The sequence below is a fragment of the Rattus norvegicus genome, chromosome 1 (assembly GCF_036323735.1).
Source record: "Rattus norvegicus strain BN/NHsdMcwi chromosome 1, GRCr8, whole genome shotgun sequence".
NCBI classification, from domain to species: Eukaryota; Metazoa; Chordata; class Mammalia; order Rodentia; family Muridae; genus Rattus; species Rattus norvegicus.
The window spans coordinates 124,312,476-124,334,940 of record NC_086019.1 but is presented as its reverse complement, the minus strand read 5'-3'; the positions used below and the strand labels follow the sequence as shown (position 1 = coordinate 124,334,940).

At 38.2% G+C, this 22,465-nt stretch overlaps 1 long non-coding RNA gene across 1 annotated transcript; it reads left to right on the top strand.

The window, feature by feature from the left end:
• The first annotated feature begins 656 nt into the window (after window positions 1-656).
• Window positions 657-17,538, top strand: LOC134483498 (uncharacterized). Its single transcript, XR_010060332.1, has 3 exons — window positions 657-2,440; window positions 7,548-7,674; window positions 10,573-17,538. It is a non-coding gene; the product is annotated as an uncharacterized LOC134483498 (long non-coding RNA).
• The last annotated feature ends 4,927 nt before the right edge of the window (window positions 17,539-22,465 follow it).

Below are 22,465 nucleotides of genomic sequence, written 5' to 3'. Positions count from 1 at the left end.
TGTTATATCGAAATAATGTTTTTTATGTTTAAATGGAACCCATTTTCATGTTATACAAAGGACTAGTCCTCCATAAATCTATATCTGCTACCAACAACAAATTACTCCCTAAAATTTAACTCAAATAACTAATTAGCTAATTAGTTAATTCCAAACCCACTGAGTCCAGTTAATGCTCTTCACATGTACAGGTGAGTGAGTGGACTAACTTGGAATTGTAAGTATAAAAGCAGTGGTTCCAAGAACTGTGACTCTCATTCCACTGCATGTATTCATTGGAAAAATCCCCTCAACATGTAATGGAAACCCCATATACTATTTCCATTCTTCCTGAAAATTTTAACTTATTGAATTCTGTATAATCCTTAAGCAGATTTCTCAGTGACTTTACTGTGCAATAGACATGGCAATACTAGAAGAGAAGTTTCCTACTTCTACAAATTTTGAAGCCTTTACATTCTTCCCATGTTCCTTCTCTGACTTTCATTTTCCACCTCTTCCATTGATTCATATAGATATTTAAACAATTTTAGAGTTATGGAGGTTTGCCAAGACGTATGGAGGTTGAAAAAGAAGAACTGAGTTCCCTGACGTGGGTTATCCTTCTTTCTGAAAGAAATTTCTAGGAAAAAATGGAGAAAAGAACCTGGGTAAGTATCTAAAAAAGAAGCAATATGTCAAATGATAGGATCCAAGGTGCTTTTGAAACATCTAATCCTAAGATCATTTAGCAGAAAAATAATTGGGGCCATTCCATCCCTGGTTACTGCTAGAAAACCTTGTAATTCTGTTTTTCAAGTTCCATTTCCTGTCATTACCAGAACATCAGCTGAGGGTTTACAGAGATAACACACTATATCACATTACTTGTTTTAAGGACCCTATATATAGTATTCTAGAAGACCATTCCTCATGCTATATTCCGGAAAGAAAAAAAATTGGTGAAATCCTGGAAAATAAGCACCAAGTACTCTACAAGGTTATCAGAACGCCATTGATCAATGGTATCATTCTGATCTGTTGAAGTCTTAGTATAATGATATCATAGAAAGGGGTAAGAAATAGGAATCATTTCTCATTTTTCATATACCTTATATCACTGTCTTACACCTCTGCTGTCTGATGCTACTTGCTCTTGTGAGTTGGAGATGAAGAGGCACAGAATCAATGGCACAGATCCTGGAATGGATTGGAACATCCCAGCAACCTTATATGAATACTGCTACAAGCTCATTTATTTACTCACAGAAGGGTGCTCTTTATAAAGCGCACCTGCATTTTATTGGTCAATGCAAGCTTCTCTTCCAAGCATAAGTTCCCAACAAGCTGGATGATCTGCATCATCAATCCTTAGTCTTTTTGGCAGTCTCCAATTAGGTCCTTCTGCAGGGGTTGCCTTTGTCTCTTTGCTCTGTGCTACAACATAATGGACAGGCAGCCACTTCTGTTTCTTCTACATTTCCACACATTTCTTTTTAGACTTTGACAGCCTAGTGCAAGCCAGGGTGCCATTGCCTCCACATTGTTGTCCCCGCTTGGAGGGTTACCAGTATACTGGACTGTGCTTGTCTCTAATTTTCCTGTGTTCCAGGATCTTACCCATCATTGAATATTAGCCCTCAAAGTGACATCACTACCGAGGCAGTAACAGAAGGGAGAGATGAGAAACTGCCTACATGGTTGTCTCAGCCATCTCAGACATCCAGGCTTTCCTTCCTTCCTTAGGAGTTGCACAATCAGGATTTTAAGCACTTTCAGGATTTTCAAGGACCATCAGCAATTGGAGGGTCATCTTATTTGTGGCGTATTGCCTGGAAATATCCTGTGTGATGTACTTAAAATAATTATCAGTAGGACAATTCTTCCCATCATAGCATAAATGGCTATTAATGAGTGGACAAACACCCTCTTAATGTTGTCCTACACTTTTCTTAAGAATACAGAATCTATGAAAAGCAAAGAGAACATGACAGTATTAAGTTTGGCTGTGTTCTTCTTTAGCAGCACATAGTAGCTAAGGGGTTTGTTTGAGCAGGTACTTTAAATATATTGAACTGCATGTGGTTGAGCTTCAGTAACATTATGTTCCTGGAAAATGGTTAGGAAGATTTAGTGAGACCTGGATTCACAGGTCAATATAGACATGTTAGTAACAAGGCCAACTCTTCTGTCACTAGGTCAATATGTCATAAAATGTGAATGACTTCATAAAGATAATGATCCAGTAGCTCCTGTGCCTGTAGTGCTTCAGATGACTTAGAGATTATGGCATTGACAGGCTCTGCCATAATGTCCGTCTGAGTCAAGGAAATAATATCTGTGTCACCCCTGCAATGCCTGCAGTGATGGCTGCAATGATGGCAGTCACAATACCAAAATCCCTCTTTCCTCAGTGCAGGGGTTGTAAGTGAGTCTGGATCATCAGTGTGACGGCATGGAAGTAAGAGCTATTTCCCTCATTAGGATGGCCATTGTTGAATACCACATCCAGCAAGTGGTCAGGAGAAATTTTCCTTAAAATCGTTAAGGCTGATCTGAAAATAATGACCAGAAATTAAAAAAGGGAGGTCAGAGACAGAATACAGTGATTTTTCAGCCAACCTTGCTGTCAGGGGTCACATTCACAAGGGTTGTTCATTTTATGCTTTAGACAATCACTTTATATGGAAATATATCCCATTAAAGAGATGGCCACGTTTTAGGAGTGTAAGGGGGCATAAATCAAGACTGTTAGAGGGTCACATAAATGGCAATGGTTATAAATGGACTCATGTCAGAATTGAATAGAATCCCTGTTAACAAAGGGAATAACATTGGAAGGATCATGTGAGGTAAACATCCCCATGAAAAGTTTGAGGTTACATGACAGTGTCAGGTAGTCCCTGGTAAATATAACACCTAGTAGAGCTTGGCAGTGCTCCCAAAAGATAGGATGTCCCACAAAAAGTAGGCATTTGAGGAACCTTTGCAGAGTGAGGTGGATGTAATATGCTTGGGGAAACCTTTCGCATTTGTAATCAATATGGGGAAACGTGAAGTTTCATACCTAACATGATGCCATAGGTTAGCTTACCATGAAAGTTCCCCATGGTTACATTATACAGTTGAATACAAGAGCCAATGGTTGAGACATTGATGTTACACCAGAAAGTTTGCTCTGTGGGATGCTTGCCTTTTAATCACCATGTAGTAGTGACTAAATTTACAAAGGTAAACAGAAACTCACATTGCAAGAAAAAAGAACAAGGTAGGGCTGGGAATTAACTGATGCCAACAAAACAGTGGGCCACTGGTCCACCCAGTTATCAGTTTCAGAGAGCAAAGACAATTTTACAGGGCCAGGTACTTTGATGTCAATTGGCACCGGGTGGGCTGTGGCCATTATAATTGGGGGTGATCCACAACTTTTTGATCCAGTTTGTCATGTTGTATTATGTCATCAAAAAAGGCCAACTCTTTGTAGTACGGACATCACCCATGTCTTCTAGAATATCTCTTGCCCAGATGTTGCAGGGCACATCAGCCCTAACAGTTGTAAAAGACCCTATTTGCAATCCAAGTCCTGCCAAGAGACAGGTTCCTAGTCAGTCTTGTGACTTGTTGGGCTCCCACTCCTTTAATAGAGGGAACAGGCTGCAATCTCCAATGGCGGAACCTCAATGAATCATTTTATGTTATTATTGTGAAATCTGCCCCTGTGTCAACCAATCCTTTAACAATCTAAATGTACAGTCATCATTTTGAAATGAGCAAACACAGGCAAGGTCCAAAAGACTCCTGGTCAAGAAGGGCTCCCTCTTACTGGCAGGGAAAAAGAGTGTCCCATTTGAAATTTAAATTGTCTTCCTGCTTTTGAGAACAGCAATCCTTAGCCCATTGGAAATCTTTGTTACACCTGAGACAGCTGGTCTTGAACCTAGTTGAGGAACAATACTGTCTGAGTTGACAAGGCTTGCCACAGCCTCAACAGGCACAATCATGTGGCCCTTCAGGAGGAAGGTTTCTCTTCTGTACACACCCCATGACCAAAGCAACAATGGAGGCAGTCAGTACTGCAATGGGTCCTGCACCAGGGTCCAAATCATGATGGTCAACAACCTTTATATGGATAACATCATTGCTTAAGTCTGCCATAGCATTTCCAGTAGCTATCTTAAGGCCCGGGCATTCAAGCTGTTTGATGATCATGACTCTGGGGACATCACTGACCAAACTTTTCACTGACTCAGTCATACAAGCCAGAAGTCTCTGAAGGACTTCCAAGACTGCTGGTTAATTCTAGCCTGATTCTCAGCAAAGTCACAATATTCAGACTTACAATTAAGAAACATGGGTGGTTTTAACACCACCTTCTGAAGATTATACCTATATAACATGTCTGCAGGTACATGGCCCATTGCTTCAGTACCTGTTCAAATTATGTTGAGTCTGGGTCAGAATCATTGGCACCTGTTCTGACTAATGACAAGTCTGCCATAGGAGTGGGAATTCAGGTTCTAGACACTCCATCAGGGCCAAGATTGACAGGGAAATCTCATGATATACCTGAAGAAAAGGAGGTTCCTGGGAGAGGCAATCCAGCATGAAGAATTGGCATAATAGGTGTGACCTCAATAGGAGTGACCACCGGAAGGAAAGTTCCCCCTAAAGCACACCAGGTGTAAAATGGGGATATAAGTAGAAGGAATTGTGAGTGAGGAACCTGACACAACAGGGCTATAAGACAGTTTGTAGCCTGATGGCTGGAAGGCTGGAGGCCTAGAGGGCTGGCACAGAGGCCCCTCCTCCTAATCACTGAGATCATTCTGTTTGCCAGGGAAGGCTGAATTTTGTTAGTAGTGGAAAGGTGAATATTAGTCTGATCCTGTGATCCTAGTGATTGTTATGGGGGGTGGGGCACCACAACCTCTTGGGAAGAATGCCAAAGACTGGCAATGAATACAGGGAGGATGGAGACAAAGAACCAGGGACAGGTGATCCCAGACCTCTTGCTTGCAGGTAAGGGAGAGAGCACCCATCCAGAGGTCAGGGTCCTATATGTACTCCAGGGAAATCCAGGAGGCTAAAATAGCAGCCTATTCTCGAATTCCAGATCATGGACTTTGACATTGAGACCATGTAGAACCAGAACTGTTTTCAGTCCTCTATCTAGGATGCCTTGATGGTTGAGGGAAGGGAATCCATAGGGATGAGTACAAAGGAAACAAACAATAAACACAAGGCAGAAGTGTTGAAATCCCTGTACTTCTGCGGGGATTCGCTCGGGGATAGTTCAAAGGCTGTAGCCTCCAAGCTGTTCCTAGGATGGAAAAGGAATTCAGGAGCCTATACTACCAAAACTTTCTTTGAAGATGTTTAAATCTTTCAATTTTTCTTTGTAATATCAAAATAAAACACAGTTTTGAAGAGTGCAGACACAGAGCCCAATTATGTTCTTTCGGAAGCCAAAGTACAATTTCAACATTATAAAAAGTTAGTGTTTCTATAATCAATAATAATTAGGTTATTTTTATATTACAATGATTGGCTGTCAGGAAGAAAAGTTTTGTATGGAAATACATGGAGGTACAGCTTTGATACCTCATTAAATAAATGATTTTTAAATTCTAATCTGACTTTTAAGACAGGGCAGGGATCACATAAAGACTTTTTTTTCCAATTTATACTATTTCTAAAGACCTCATGTCATGTTTTGTCTACAGTGCTTCCCATCCTGAGTTACTTATTTTAAGCTAACTTTTTATAACAGACGATACAAATTTTTAGTCATCCACAATAATTTACAAGCCAATAATTGATAACAGAGATGTAAGGAATATAGTAAATATATACATTTAAGATCAGTCAAAAGTTAATATATAGTAGCCACATGTTATCATATACATTTCAGAGAGAGAATATTTTCCTTATTTCATCCATCTATAATTTCTGGAGAGGAAACTCTTGCTACCTACTTAATCTAATTCTCATGGGAATGGCAGTTCTGTAGCTGGTCTAGTCACCAGCTTACTTACTAGTGAAAGCTGAGAAGCTGCTGCCCTCTTTAGGAGCACTTGTACAAGTCAGGCAGCCTCAGGACTGCTGTCAGCCTGGTTCAGGTAGGAGGTAGGCTTTTCCAGCAGTGCTCAGCTCCTAGCTCTGTGTGCAGGGCTTCAAGAGCAGCATGGGATTACCAGTTCTTGTAGTCTTGATTTAGCTGTTTTTGTTTATTTGTTTGTTTTTTTCCTTGTTTTGTGTTTGATTCTAAAAGTCCTTGAGATGGGTTAAGACTAAAATAAGGCTCAACTGGCCAGTAGGTTAAGTTTGGACAGTTTTCTGATTATGAAACATAAAACAATAATCAAACTAAACTAAACTATAGACACAAAGTGACAGAAAGGAACAGTTTAGCTTGCTCAGAAATACAAATAGAAGTTCCTCCAAGTGGAAATCAGTGTCCCCTGGGACATCTCCGCACAAATCTGATCCCACAAGCACTACTGTATCCAGGTTCTTTTTTTTTTTTTTATTTTGTGGCACAACAATCAGAAAACAGAATACAAATTTATCTACAATACTCAAGATGACTGAAAAACAGTTCGGGGTCCTGCTAAGTTCGCACTGGGACACAAATTCATTGGTGATTTATTCCCATACAAAGCACCAATATTGAGGTTCATAAAACCAAACCACCCAAGCAGTTAGAAAGAGTCCAGCCAAGCGAGATCATGATTTGAATTAGGCTGCAAAATCTGACGAATTGGGAACAAGAACATAGATTTGGAAGCTTAGAGTGTCTTTGAAAGTGTATATTAGTAAATATTTAAGCAGTTGACAGATTTTTATTGTACTCAGTTCTTTATTCATATATCATGGCAACATAATGGAGTTGGAAGAATTCTGACTCTAAAAGGAAATTGTTCAGCACTTTTTAAAGTATGAGACAACAAAGTGAGGAGGAGGAAGTTCGGCTAAAGTGTTGTTCAATCATATTTTGTACAACAAGGTTGAATAACGGAGGAAACTTTGGTAACTGGGTCTTATTCGGGACACCTGACTTCATGTTCTTCAAATTTTAACCTTGATGTTTAGGACTCATCCTGGAAATTTTGTCTGTAACTCAAAATGACAATGAAAGAGAGGTGTGGGCCAATTGCATGAACTTAATTAAAGCATTATAAGAAATAATTTTACAACTTGTGTATCTTAGAGTAAATAATAGATAACTTCCTTCTTTACATTCTAATTCTCTGGTTAACAGGCAAGAGAAAATAGCAGCAGAACCAAGAGAGGAGTTGTTTCTCTGTACTTGTTTTACTTTCAAGCTAGATGGAGAAACTATTCCTGAGGTGTCTAGATTCAGACAACTCTTGGGCTGAAGTATTCCTAAGGTTTGAACACAAAGTCAGCAGTGCCTGCAATTAAAGAGATAGTGTAGTAAATGACTTGAGTGTGTAAGAAGGGAAGGTTTTGTTTCTTCATAGATGGCATTTGTTGTGGGCATGGGGATTTGAATTTTCTGGAACAATAGCAGATACTGGTACAAGCTAATCATTTTTCTCCCATAGAAAGTCAGAAAGAGAAGCATGAATATGCTGCTTCAAATGTTCTAACCACAGTGCTGATGTGTAGATGAAGATCTGGGTTTTAATTTTCTGTCACCTTCATCTGGGATAAAAAAATATGACATCTAAGGTAGGAAATGGTAACCAGGACCAGGGTCTGAGGGATTGGACTGTCTGGTAGATAACAGCTATATAGATTCACCCACAATTCGTTTGCGATTGCAGTCTTCCTACTTCAGTTTCATGTGGGAGAAGAACTTTGCTGTCCTTGGGAAGGACAATAGATAATAGTTCCCAATGCTGATCTGGGACAAAGAAATGGCAAGAAAGAAAAGTTTTAAGGTTGAAGGATGTCACTTCATTGTAGAAAATTGACTTGGTACATTAAGACTCATGTTCTCTACACAGTAAAACAAGATTTGGAGTCTGAGTTACCTGTATTAGAATATATTCCCAGATCAATAAATTTGCTGGCAAATTTTATGATTCTATCACTTTTAATGTTTGAGTAATATGCAATTGTGTTAGTGTACTGAATTTATCAATTTTCAGTTGAGAATCATCTTGATTGCCTCTAATTTATGTCTCTTAGAAAGAGAGAAACGATGAACATAGTAGATCAAGTTGTCTCTGTGTTGGGATGAATCACAATTTGGGTTTCTTGCTAAGCTGGTTCAAACTGGAGCATAAAGACTGAGTTTTGTCTTCCTGATGAACTGCCACACTGATTTTCATAGTAGTGATGTAAGTTTGTATTCCCACAAACAATGTATGAGAGATTTTCTTACTTTACATCACAGGTAGCATGTGTTTTCACATGTTTTGTTGTTCTTAGCCATTCTCTACATGGAAAATGAAACCACAAAGTAGTTTTCTTTTGCTTTACCTGATATAAAAGTGTATTAAACATTTCTTAAATGTTTATCAGATTTTGATGTTTTCTTATTGAGAATTCTTGGTTTTGATCTGCACTATAATTTTTTTAAAATCTGCTCCTTGTGGCTGTATCATTTCTGTAATATAGAAGAAGGGTTACTATAAAAAGGGGATGATAGGAAAGCTGTGTCTGAAAACAGTTATCTTCAAGAATAAAAATGTTTTAAAAAAAGTTTGCCTAGGAAACTGGCTGATGAACTAAAGAAGTTAGACTGCAGGGAGACAAATAACCCTATTAAAAATGGGGTTCAGAGATAAAAAATAATTCAAAGCTGAGGAATGCCAAATAGCTGAGAAACACCTAAGGAAATGTTCAACATCTTTACTCATAAGGGAAATGCAAATCAAAAAATCCTGAGATTTCACCCCACACCAGTGAAAATGGCTCAGATCAAAAACTCAGGTGACAACAAATGCTGGCGAGGATGTGGAGAATGTGGAACACTTCTCAATTGGTGGGCTTGCAGACTAGTACAACCATTCTGGAAATCAGTCTGGAGGTTCCTCAGAAAATTGGACAATGAACTGCCTAAGGACCCAGCTATACCTCTCTTGGGCATATACACAAAAGATGCCCCAACACATAAAAAAGACACATACTCCACTATGTTCATAGCAGCCTTATTTATAATAGCCAGGAACTGGCAAGAACCCAGATGCCCTTCCACAGAGGAATGGATACACAAAATGTGGTACATCTACACAATGGAATATTACATAGCTATCAAAGAGAGTGACTTTATGAAATTCATAGGCAAATGGATGGAACTGGAAAATATCATAGTGAGTGACGTAACCCAATCACAGAACAACACCAGTGGTATGCACTCATTGATAAGTGGATATTAGCCCAAATGCTCCAATTACCCGAGATGTACAGAACACATGAAACTCAAGAAGGATGACCAAATGTGAGTGCTTCTAAAAAGGGGAACAAGAATACCATTGGGAGGGAATAGGGAAGCAAAGTTTAGAACAGAGGCTGAAGGAACGCCCATTCAGAGCCTGCCCCACACATGGCGCATACATATACAGCCACAAAAGTAGATAAGATGGATGAAGCATAGAAGTAAAGGCTGACAGGAACTGGATGTAGAATTCTTCTGAGCAGCATAGCCAGAATATGGCAAATACATAGGCGAATGCCAGTAGCAAGTCACTGAACCGCGAAAGGTACACCAGTTGAAGGAATCAGAGAAAGGACTGAAAGAGCTTGAAGGGGCTTGAGACTCCCTATGAACAACAATGCCAACCAATCAGAGCTTCCAGGGAATAAGTCACTACCCAAAGATTATACACGGACTGACCCTAGGCTCCATCTGCATAGGTAAAAATGAATAGCCTAGTAAGTGCACCAGTGGAAGCGGAAGCCCTTGGTTGTGCCAAAACTGATCCCCAAGTGTAAGGGTTGGTTGCAGGGAAGGCAGAAATGTGAAGAGGATGGGAAGGGGGACACCCATGTAGAAGGGGAGCGGAAAGGGTTAGGGGGATGTCTGCCTGTAAACCAGGAAATTTAATAACAATTGAAATATAAATAAGAAATACCCAATTTAGTAAAGATGGAGAAAAGAAGATATATTACAAATCTTTAACAATCAATGGTCTGAGAGGAAAGTCTTTGAAAGGCTTGTTGGTAGAATTTGCAAATTGCCATGGTGTAAAATCTTCCTTTGTGGTTTATCTCATGTTTTGAGATTGGGGGATGCAAAGATGTGGATGCTTCCTATGCCCTGTTAGCCAACTTAGCAGGCTTCAGCACACAGCAAATGGTGCCCCATCTCTCTCAAAGGTTTCTGGTGAAGTTTTAGATACAAATCCCACATTCTATAATTTACTTTTTATGAAGAGACAGTTATGAAGGCAGAGATGTGTGTCAAATTAAGCTAAGATACATTCACATGCCTTCTGTGTGCACTGTGCCCTAGACAGTACAACAGTCTGTGGGAACTCCAGATGAGGCAATGATGTGTGATAAAACACTGAGGGAATCAAAAAGAAAAAAAAAACTGTTTTCTATCCATATGTAATATGCACCAAACTGAAGAGGAAAAAAAGATTAAACTTCATTTTTTTTTTATTCTTTTTTTTTCAGAGCTGGGGACCGAACCCAGGGCCTTGTGCTTGCTAGGCAAGTGCTCTACCACTGAGCTAAATCTCCAACCCCCAAACTTCACTTTTGATATTGTAAGCCTGTTGAATTTATGTGGCTACTAGGATGGCTCTAAACATACGTTGTGGATTATATTTCTGTACATAAATACCCCAAAACTTTCTGTTGTTCAAGCCCAAAACCTCAGCTATTCTCTGGAGAAAAATGTTATGCTATTCACTTGCTCATATAAATCGTGCTCAGGCCTTAGCAGCAAGCTGTCACGACAGTCCTATCATCAACGCTGACCAGGCTTAGGTTGTATTCTTGGTAACAACTAATTTATATCTGAAATTCATTAAGTTTAGGATGAAGTGAATTTTCCATCCTCATTAGAAAATAACTGAAAACCAGGAAATGTAGAGAATACAAATGCAAAATTTATTAGAGATAGGATCTCGAAAATTCAGTATTGCTCTTTTTGATTAAATCAAATCAGCTAAGGGACTGATTACAGCTTAACTCCAGGAGCCATTTGTGACATCCTGGGTCTAGCTTATTTTTACCAATTAATGTTAGAGTAAGAGTAATGATGGCTGGCAATTGCCCACGTATGTCTGAGAGCAAATTGAGGAAATAATTTGCAGAATCTATATGCACTAATTCATGTCTTTGAGTTCCTTGGCTCTAAAAACTTTGGATACTTATGCCAGTAGCCAAGCCCACTTATACACCCTCTATCTCAGGTATGTTTCAGGAATGTCAAGTCCACTTACACCCTCTGAGAAACCTAGACAGTTAGATGTTCTCATCAGTACACCTGTAATTTATGGTTTAGGTTACAGGAACCAAAGAACAATGGGGGATTTTGGGGTGATGGTGACCATTATGAAATTGGTCTTGAGCCCTGCATGTCCTTCCTGGTTTCTTGCTTGTCTTTATAAGCCACTTCCCAGAAATAAAGTTTGAGAGCTTGATGTGAAAAAAAAGCCATCTTTTCTCAGGATAAAAAGGATCTACTGTCTTTTTATGACCAATGCATACACCAAATGCATGAGGTACACAAAGCTACCTATAGGCAAAAACAAAACAAAACAAAACAAAACAAAAAACCCCCATATACATAAAATTAAAATTCATAAATCATTTTTTGTCTTTTTCCATCTTTATTAGATTGGGCATTTCTTATTTACATTTCACATGTTATTCCCTTTCCCGGGTTTGTTAATCTGTGTCATTTTATTGGGAAATTGAGTCCATTGATATTGAGAGATATTAAGGAATAGTGATTGTTGCTTCCTATTATCTTTGTTTTTGCATGTGAGATTATGGTTGTGTGCTTGTCTTCTCTTTGTTTTGTTGAAAAACGATTAGTGTCTTGATTTTTCTAGGGTGTAGCTTGCCTACTTGTGTTGGGCTTTTCCATTTATTATCCTTTGTAGGGCTGGATTTGTGAAAGATATTGTGTAAATTTGGTTTTGTCATGGAATATCTTGGTTTCTCCATCTATGTTAATTGAGAATTTTGCTGGATCCAGTAACCTGGGATGCCATTTGTTTTCTCTTAGGGTCTGTATGCCATCTGTCCAGGATCTTCTAGCTTTCATAGTCTCTGGTGAGAAGTCTGGTGTGATTCTGATAGGTCTGCCTTTATATGTTACTTGACCTTTTTCCCTTACTGATTTTAATATTCTTTCTTTATTTTGTGCATTTGGTTCTTTGACTATTATGTGACAAGAGGAGTTTATTTTCTGGTGCATTCTATTTGGAGTTGTGTAGGCTTCTTGGATGTTTATGGGCATCTCTTTCTTTAGTTTAGGGAAGTGTTCTTCTATGATTTTGTTGAAAATATTTATGGTTTTGTGTGAATGGTGTTGACAGAGAAATACAGATTTCATTCTCAATGATGAGTAGCCCTAAAGAGAAGTGTTCATGGCCGTCAAGGAAGTCAGACCAAGGACGGCATCAGATCCTCTGATACTAAATTCATAGGTGCTTAGAAGCATGGATATAGAGCCTGAAATTGAACCCAGGTCCTCTAATAAGGATCACGGGCTTTAACTGCTGAGCCATCCCTCCAGCCCAGAGGAAGCACTTTGGTACCAACTTCTCATGGTGTTTTCTATTTAAGTGAAGATCCTTTATTTAATAAGTGGTTTTGTGTGAATGGTTTAAAGGGGTTTGTTTCTAGGGTTAAGCTCATTACAGAGAATGATATTAATATTTTTTAAATAAAAGCAAAATTTCAAAAAAAAAAAGAAAATATTTATGGGTCCTTTGAGCTGGGAGTCTTCACTCTCTTCTATACCTATTATCCTTAGGTTTGATCTTCTCTTGTGTCCTGGGTTTCCTGTAGGTTTTGGGCCAGTAGCTTTTTCTGTTTTACATTATCATTGACAGTTGTGTCAATGCTTTCTATGGAATCTTCTGCTCCTGAGATTCTCTTTTCTATCTCTTTATTGTTTCAATTTTAATTTTCAATTCCTTCACCTGTTTGATTGTGTTTTCCTGTAATTCTTCCGGGAATTTTTGTGTTTCCTCCCTAAGGGCTTCTACTTGTTTACTTGTGTTTTTTGCATTTCTTTAAGGGAGCTCTGTATGTCTTTCGTAAAGTTCTCCATTATTAACAAAAATGTGATTTTAAATAGAAATCTTGTTTTTCTGTTGTTTTTTGGAAATCCAGTATTTTCTATGGTGAAAGAATTGGGCTCTGATGATGGCATGTAGTCTTAGTTTTTGTTGCTTGGGTTCCTGTGTTTGCCTCTCCCCATCAGGTTGTCTCTGGTGTTACCTTGTTTAGCTATTTCCACAGTGGCTTGACTTTCTTATAGGCCTGTGTGTCAGCAGTGCTGTAAGACCTGTTTTCCTGTTTTCTTTCAGACAGTTATGGGAACAGAGTGTTCTGCTTTCAGACGTGTAGTTGTTCCTGTCCACTGGCTTTCAGCTGTTCCTGTGGGCATGTATCCTGAGTCCACCAGACAGGTCACTTGGACCAGAAACATTGGTCTTACCTCTCTCTGGTCTCAGGCCTGAATTCCCTCCTCCGGGCTCGGTTTCAGCTCTTCATGAGGGCAGCAACCAGTATGGCCTGCCCTTTCTTCTAGTTCACTGTGTATAGGGGCCCTTGATGGTACTAGCTGTTTTCTTCTCATGTCAGAAATGTGGGCAGAGAGTAGTAACCTCTTGTTTCCCAGGCATGTCTGCCCCTCTGATGGTCTAGCTCTGTCTCCCACAGGATTTGGGTGCAGGGAGCTGTTTGACCAGGTCCCTTCATATCTGGGTGCAGTCTGGACCAAAGGCCTCCTGCAGCTTTACTGCCCCTATCTTCCTGTGCCTAGAGTCCCTATACAGTTTCCTCTTTGGCGAGGGATGTGGGAAAGGTGGGCAGAAGTGGCAGTCTCTCCTGCCCTGCAGGCTCCATTGGTCACATGTCTGGGCGATGAGCTCTCTCTCTCTCTCCCATGGGGTTTGGGAACAGGGAGCTGTGAGTCTGGATCATCTAGGTTCAGGAACCACCTAGAAACTGGAAGTGTCAGGTTCCAGACGAATTTTGCCCTTGTGTTCCCTGAGTCCACCAGGCAGGTCACTTGAAGCAGAAAAGTTGGTCTTACTTCTCTCTGGTCTCAGGCCTGAATTCCCTTAAGGTCTGGTCTCGGACCTTAAGTTGCTTCTTGGGGCTGGGTTTCTGCTCTGTGAGGGCAGCAACCAGAAGGGCCTGCCCCGGCTTTTCTTGGTACCTGTGAACAGGGGGCCCAGATGGAACTTGGCATTTTCCTCTAGAGTCAGAGGAAAGAGTCTCAGGGAGAGAGTAGTTTCACCTGGTTTCCTAGGCATGTCTGTCCCTCTGAAGGTAAAATTCATAAAACTTAAGAAAAAGAAACAATAAACCATCTGAGGATATTACATCGGAATCAAGTTAACAGTCTAAGAAGAATTTGAAGGCATCTGTGCTAGTATGAGAATAAGATTGAAGCCTGAATATATAATTTCAAATGTTCAAACTGAAGCAATAGTTGTCAACAAAGTGATTTTAGGAAAAGAAAAAAAGAAAGAAAGAGAGAAAGAGAGAGAGAAAGAGAGAAAGTAAACCATTTCATAACCCATAGTACTCTTGCTGAAATCCTCAAAGATTTGGTCAATCTTAGGGAGCTGTGGTAAATTCCTACAAAATGTTCATTATTTTTCAAAGGTTTATATGATAAAACATTATATTTTATAACAATGGGAAGAGACCACTTGGCAGAGAACAACATTCTTCTATGGTCATTACTTCTTCAAATATATGCTCAGATTTTATTCTGCTTAAAATCTGTGTAGCTATGTATTAGTCAAGCTGGCCTTAGATCAGATTTAGAGGACAACTTTATTTCAGGAAAGTGATGGCTATTTCCTTATTTAAGTTTCAATACCAGTGGTTTTGGCCATTCTTCTGTTTCTGTGCATTGCTGTAACACACCTGCTTGATTTTCTCATGACCATTGTAGCACATCTTTTTTTTTTCTCTCCTGTTATCGTGGATTCAATTGGCCCATATCCTTTTGCACAGTTTGTTAAGATGTCATGGTGGCATCATATTTTATGTTTGTTAGAATAAACTAAAAGATTTTTAAAGTATACACATAATCATGTCACATAATGACATTTTAAATGTAAATAAGAAATCCTGAATTTAATAAAGATGGAGGAAAATATAGGAGAAAGTTCTGTTCATTTGTAGACAACTTCATTGGGACTGATAGACCTGAAGTCATTTAATGAGTTTTTCAGAAATCAAAGAAGCTAGTTCCTGAACTAACTTATGGATCTCAGGAAAGGTACATGAACTTTTTCCCCACAAAAGAATTATCACCAGAATACTGATGCATAGATGGATATCTGTACCATTAGTTTCCTGTAGCCTCCATAAGGAATGTAATGCATGACCTCTGAGGGAGAGAAACAGTTCACCATGAGTAGCATTTTTTTAAATGGACTGTTAAGACAATGACTACTATCAATGAGCAGATAGTACTCTGCTGATCTTGTCAACTATATTCGGTCTTAGAGTTACCCATTATTACACAGGAGAAGTGAAAAATGTAAGAAAAAATATTTCTAGGGACCCAGGATATTGTTTAGTGTTAGAAAAATTGACTGAATAGATTAAGTTCTGTTTCACTCTGTAATAGTAGAAATTTGAGTAGCATTAAAAAATACATTGACTCGGTGAAAAGGAGACTTAATGTGTGTGTGTGTGTGTGTGTGTGTGTGTGTGTGTGTGTGTGTTCAAAAACATAAAATTTCTCATAGACAGAACTCTTTTCCACAATAAGGGACAAGTGGATAGCATATGAAAATTGGATTCCTCACTCAATACTTCACATAATCGATTGTAACCACACACATTTACCTAACATTAGAAACTTTTAAAAGACAACAGTAATATGTGAGTTAATCACTCACATTTAAATCAAATTATAACTAAGACAGGACCAAAATAGCCAAATAAATGTATATTATAGCAATTTATATAAGGTATGCACTTTTAAATGTGGCTTAGACATTCCAATGGGTGTTATAACACAAATAAGGGACTTTGCTAGAATGACATTTGCCAATGAGATGGTAAGCTGATGAGGCTCAGAACCTGACAGGGTGAGATGCACATATACCCCATACAATGAGATTCTTCTACAACTGTCTCTTTAAAACTTTCCCTCAATTAACCTGTGCTCACATTTACAACAGGAGATTTTTTCATATTTGTTTGTTGCTTTTTAGAAGAGAATGAAAGTTCCTTTTGGTAAGAAGGTTGATTGTGTATGATATTTGGGTAAGTAAACTTAGTACTGAAACAATGTATCACCTTTATATGAGCTAGCTCCTCCATAGTAGTACTAATGATGCTTCAGAGAAGTAAACATGAAGACCATGCTCAGTTGTGAATTTTGCATGCTTATTAATAAATTTGAGAATCAAGATATCTTACCTAGTTTAATAATGGCATGGATTATATACATAAATTCAATGTTCCTGTTGGATTCAATGCCAATTCCAGGTAGGAAAAAGTCACATGTAATATGGGTAACATAAACATATATCTGAGGTAGAGGGAGCCATGGCATCTCCTAAAGAACTGATAGGTATTGATTATTTAAATGAAGCACTAGGTAAAATTCTTCCATTAAAAATGTGTTTGCTAGCACAGGTTTTTACTATACTACGTGTCCATTTCTTAATTTTCATCATTTCCCTCACTTGTACTTCTTAGGAGGAAATAATCCTCAAGACATCTCAATACCCCTCTTCTAGAGAGAGAATTAATTGAAAAATTCTGTACAGTTCCTCAACCTACTGGGACTTAAGAATTGTCAAACAGCCGTGTGAAACCATCCTACTCTCAGGGACTCTTGAGGGAAAAAGTGCTGGAAAAAATGGAAGTGCTCTCAAATGTTTTATATAGTTCCGGTCTCCAAGAGAAATTTTTGACATTTTCAGGCAATCTTCCCCATGAAACATGACAAAGAAATATCTTAGATTGTATTTGGTCATTTTATATTCCCTCTTTAAATATCAGGAAGGATAGGGTACTTAATTGAGTAACATATGCTCCTACAACTTTTTGTACTGAAATCTACTGTGACTGAATGTGGCCAAGGAAGTCCTGATTGTGATTCTATCAGTGGATCCCTGAACAAGTCATCATTCTTACATAGTACAAACATTTTGTTGTATATTTTGGGTCAGACCTCAAACAAAGGTGTAAGCAGACAATCACCAAAGCATTGTAAGTTAATCTAATAAGCATAACTGTTCCCTAGAATGGACCGTGTTGGAATTTTCTCAGTATGTTGTTACAATGCTATGAGGTTGCTGGACACTACTTCACCTCCATTTAATTGAAGAATGAAATTCATGTATGTATGCATATCAAATATATTGTACACATTGTGTTTATAGTTTTAGAATAAATAAAATTATATTTCACATAGTCTTTTCTCCCTCCATGTCTCCCTTATTCCATTCTTGCTTGTTTTTAAAATTTCTTTTTCATTTTTTCATACATGTGTATATATATACATATATATACACATATATAAAAGTTTATCATGTTTATTCTAAGACATAAATATAACCTTTTAGTCAATATAATATTATATATGTATGGTGGTTTTGGGTTAGACCTTTGTGTGTTTGAAATGAAATGGCATGTTCTTCATTGTGTAGGAAATAACTACTGCTTTTACCCTTCCTTGAGTACTTGAAATATTCTATAGGGTTCAAAGTACCCTAAGAGTTTTGCGTCCAATTTAGTATCCTAATATTGCCTCTGTCTCAATCAGGTGCTTGCCCAGCCTCTTGGAGGATAACCATGCTTGTCTCCCAAGTTAGGCCAGTCAATGGGTCTTCCTTCCTTTGATCTCTTCTCCACGTTTGTCTCGGTAATTCGTTTAGACAGGAAGAATTATGGGTCAAAGTTTTTGACTGTGTGATGGCAACCTCACCCCTCCACTTGATGCTCTGTCTTTCTACTGTAGGTAGATTTTCTACAAATTCCCTCTCCCCATTGTTGGGCATTTCATCTAATGTCCCGCTCTTTGATTCCTGAGAGCCTCTCACCTCCCCAGTCTCTAGTACACTCTAGAGAGCCCCCACGTCCTACATCCTGAGGTTGCCTGTCCCTATTAATTCCGCTGGTCTTCAGTGTTTCTGTCCTGACCCCTGCCATTACCTGGTCATGTTCCCCTTTTCCACTGTTCCCCCCCTCTCCTTCCCAGGTCCTTCCTTCCCTCAGCACCCTATGATTGCTTACTTCTCCCTCACAAGTGAGATCGAAGCAATCCCACTTGGGCCCTTCAGCTTCTTAACCTTCTTGAGTTCTGTGGATTTTGTCCTGGGTATTCTGTTTATTTTTGGCTACTCTCAACATATTAGTGAGTACATACTATTCATATTCTTTTGAGTGTGAGTTGCCTTACTACGAATGATATTTTCCAGTTCCTACCCTTTGCCTGCAAATCTCATGATGTCCTTGTTCTTAATAACTGAATAGTATTCCATTATTTAAATGAACCACTTTTTCTATTCTATATTTCTCTCTTTTCATCTTCTACAGTTAAAGCCCTCCTGTTTTCCCATTGTGCATATCTTATCATTTGTAACTCCTATGTTCTGTTCACTCTGATAACAATTTAGCCAGATAAGTTACTCTTCACTCCCATAACTATTGATTTTGATCTCTGAGAAGAAAATAAAGTCAAGTAAAGGCCACACAGCTCAATGAGGCAAATAATATCTGACTTCTGAAGACGTAACTATAATGGTTTGCCAGGAGAAAGTACTAGGCTTGAGACTGGCATCAAAACTCTAATAATAAGGGGAAGAGAAGGATACAGGGCCCCAGAATAATCTCTGAATTTCAGTCTTTGCATGAGGATATGTTCGATTTTTCTTCATGGCAGGGAATAAACTCCGTGAACCTGTAGGTGAGCATATCTAGTATAGGAGGTCATAGTATGTGCTTTTTATATCAGATAAAACTGCAGAATTGAGAATTTCAACTCTAATCATACATATATAGAAATACCTTGTATACATGTGAAAACACACACACACACACACACACACATACAGCGATAGAGGTGATAGAGGCACACATTCACACACATGTATTAAGGAATCAGAGCTTTAATTGACTTTCAAAAAGAATTATGCTACAAGTAACTATTTTAATATAGACTCAGTTGTACACTCTTTGTACCATATTATAAATCCTTCTGCTATATTTTTTTCGAGATTAAGCCTGTGTGAAAAGTATATTGCATTGATGAAAAGCTAGATGATTTTCCTGAAAAAATAGTACTTAGTAACTTAACATGTAATCATGGTCATATCATATATCAGTAACACTATGGTGTATGAACATTTAGATACCAAGGATTTAATAGATAAATGAATGTAATGATTTAGAATCCATTGGTGAATAAAGAGATCCATTAAGGAGGAAAGAAATAAGGACACAGACATCAAGCAACCCCATTTATAGAGGCAGAACTGAAGGAACTAAGCACGCAGTAACTAAAGCATTGACTTACACAAACTAGATGCTTAGAGGAACCATCAATTATGTGGACCTGTCACTGTAATCATATAGGCTCTGTTTGCACCCAGTGCTCTCTGTTGGGGAGTACATGGCCAGGAACCATGTTAACAGAGAAAGGTTTAAATCCATGAGGTTTCACTGTGTAGACCACTACTATCTACAGAGCTAGTACCCTTGTTTGGATGATGTCAAATCACTGGATACATTCCACACACGTTATTCATAGGATTAATGAATACCCTATGTTCTAAGAACCACAGAACAGTGGTGATGTAAATATTAGTGATCATGATTGCAGGCAGAATATATTTCCTTTGTACATAATGATGTCATTATAACTGGGAATACATGCAGGAATACATTGCTATTTTAATCGCCTTAAAGTCTAAACTGAATTTTAAAAATTTTAGAAAACCATCCTTGTATTTTAGTACAAAATCAACAGACAATTTTCAGAACTATACTTCCATGATTGTCAGTATCCACAGTAGGTAACTTATGTGACCTTTATGTATTAGTGTGACATGTGCATACTTTGCTTTTAAATTTCCAATCATAGCTGTAGCTCAATCTTTCATCGTTAATTAACTTGTAAATCTGAAATATTATAGGGACTGTACTGAGCACTTATTACAGCTATTTACTGTGTTACTCCCAGGCAGAAATATTTCTATAGCTAGTTGAAAAGTATACAAAAGGAAATGTTGAGAGTAAGTTTTATACTTTAAAAAATGGCAAAAGAAAAGACCACTCTTATAGGAAGTTAGGCAGCTAGTGCTTAGCACATAAAAAAAAAACAAACAATTCGACCCCTGATTATGAATATGAAGATAATAATTGGAAGGGTGTTCTACACAGGTGAAGGAAAGACTAGGTAATATAAAGGAACAAGATAATTCTACTCTGTAAAAAGTATGTTAATACTCTATAAGAAGTACACCATTCCATTAACCTCTTATTAATGCTTATGAGGCTTACTATAACAAACAGCCTGAATGAGTTCTTACATTAGATACTTCACAACAAAGCATGGTTAGGTAGAATGTCAGAAATGAACCACAAGTAGATGAGGAAAAGAAGGAGAATATGTCTGCAACAAGTAGGAGTTAGTTGGTCATACATGTTCAAAATTATATATCATGTGAAAATAGGACAAGTCATGGTGCTAGTTTGATATCAAAATAAACAAAATAGAAAAAGTTTTGCATTTAACCAATATTTCTATGTCTACCTCATGTCCAGAATAATTACATGCTTATTTATTTATGAATTATGACCTAGGCCTTAAACTACGTTTCTTTCTGGTCTAGCCTATAACTCAACCAATTTATATTTTATTTGCCTCCCACATGGCTGGTTACCTCTCTATAGTTTCATAGTCTGACTTCTGCATCTCAGTGGCTAATCTCCTATGCCTCTCTCCCTTCCTCTCTCCCTTTCTCCCTCTCTCCCTCCCTCCGTCCCTCCCTCCCCCTCCTCCCCTTATGCTCTTGCTCTCGCTCTCACTTTCTCTCTGACTGGATGTCACACCCTCTACCTACATTTGCTATAGACCATCCATTTTCTAATAAAGCTTTCAGAAAGTGAGAAAGAGAGTGTTTATGAGATCTGATGTAACCATGTATCTGTACTTCAGCAAGAGAATTCTATGTAAGTATTATTCCACTACAAGTTTAGAGATGACAGAGGAATAGCACAGGCTCTTGTGCATTTCCTAATATTTAAGTCAAGAAACAATAGTGGAAATGGGAGAAACACATAAGACAGCAACAAGCTAGGAAGTAAGCATAGATGATTCAATACAGTAAGTAGAAGTATTACCCTCATGGTATATTAAACTTTATCATGATTATTTTAAGGTTACACTAAGAAAGACTTGATGAGTTAGAGTAGATATCAAATGTTTGTATTGCAGATATTATCCTTTCCAATATATTTCTTGAATATGTTATATATATTATATATGCATACTAGATTTCTGTATATGTATATCTGTGCATGTGGATATGCATATAATGTATGTGTATGGGTGTATATACATAAATATATGTCTGTGTTTATGTGTGTGGATAAATGGAATTTATTGGAATTTCTTATAAACTGTTACTAATTCCTATTAATCCAAAGTAGGCTGACTGTGAATGGAAAGTTCAGTTTTCTATTGGTTGTTCAGTTCCATAAGTCTGTGTGTGTCAACTGTTCTTCTGTATATGATATATTTCCAAAGAAATTCTAATGAGAGTGAAGAAATGGATGTCCTAGTAAGCTGTCTTAGTTAGTGTTTTACTGCTGCGAACAGATGCCATGGCCAAGGGAATTCTTGAAAGGAAAACATTTAATTAGGGCTACCTTACAAGTTCAGAGGTTCAGTCCATTATCTTCACGGTGGGAGATTGGCAGTGTCCAGGCAGTCATGGTTGAAGGAGGATCTGAGAGTCCTACATTGTCATATGAATACTGCTAGCAGAATCTGACTTCCAGGGAGCTAGGATCAGGTCTTAAAGCCTGTGCTCACAGTGTCACATTTATCCCTTCAAGGCCACAGCTCTAAATTGTACCACTCCCTGAGTAAAGCATATTCAAGCCATGATCAAGTGATTCCAAGTAGGCAAAGTGTTTCCTTCTTCTGTGTTACCACATAAGCTTCCAGCAGAATGCATGATTTAGATTAAGTGCATCTCTTCTCAACTCTACATCCAGAGTAATGGTTTGTAACTTCCCTATTTCATATCTGAATTAAAGACATATGTCTTCCTACCTCAAGATCCAGATCAAATGTCTGTATCCATACGTCAATAGTTCGTATTAGAAGTGG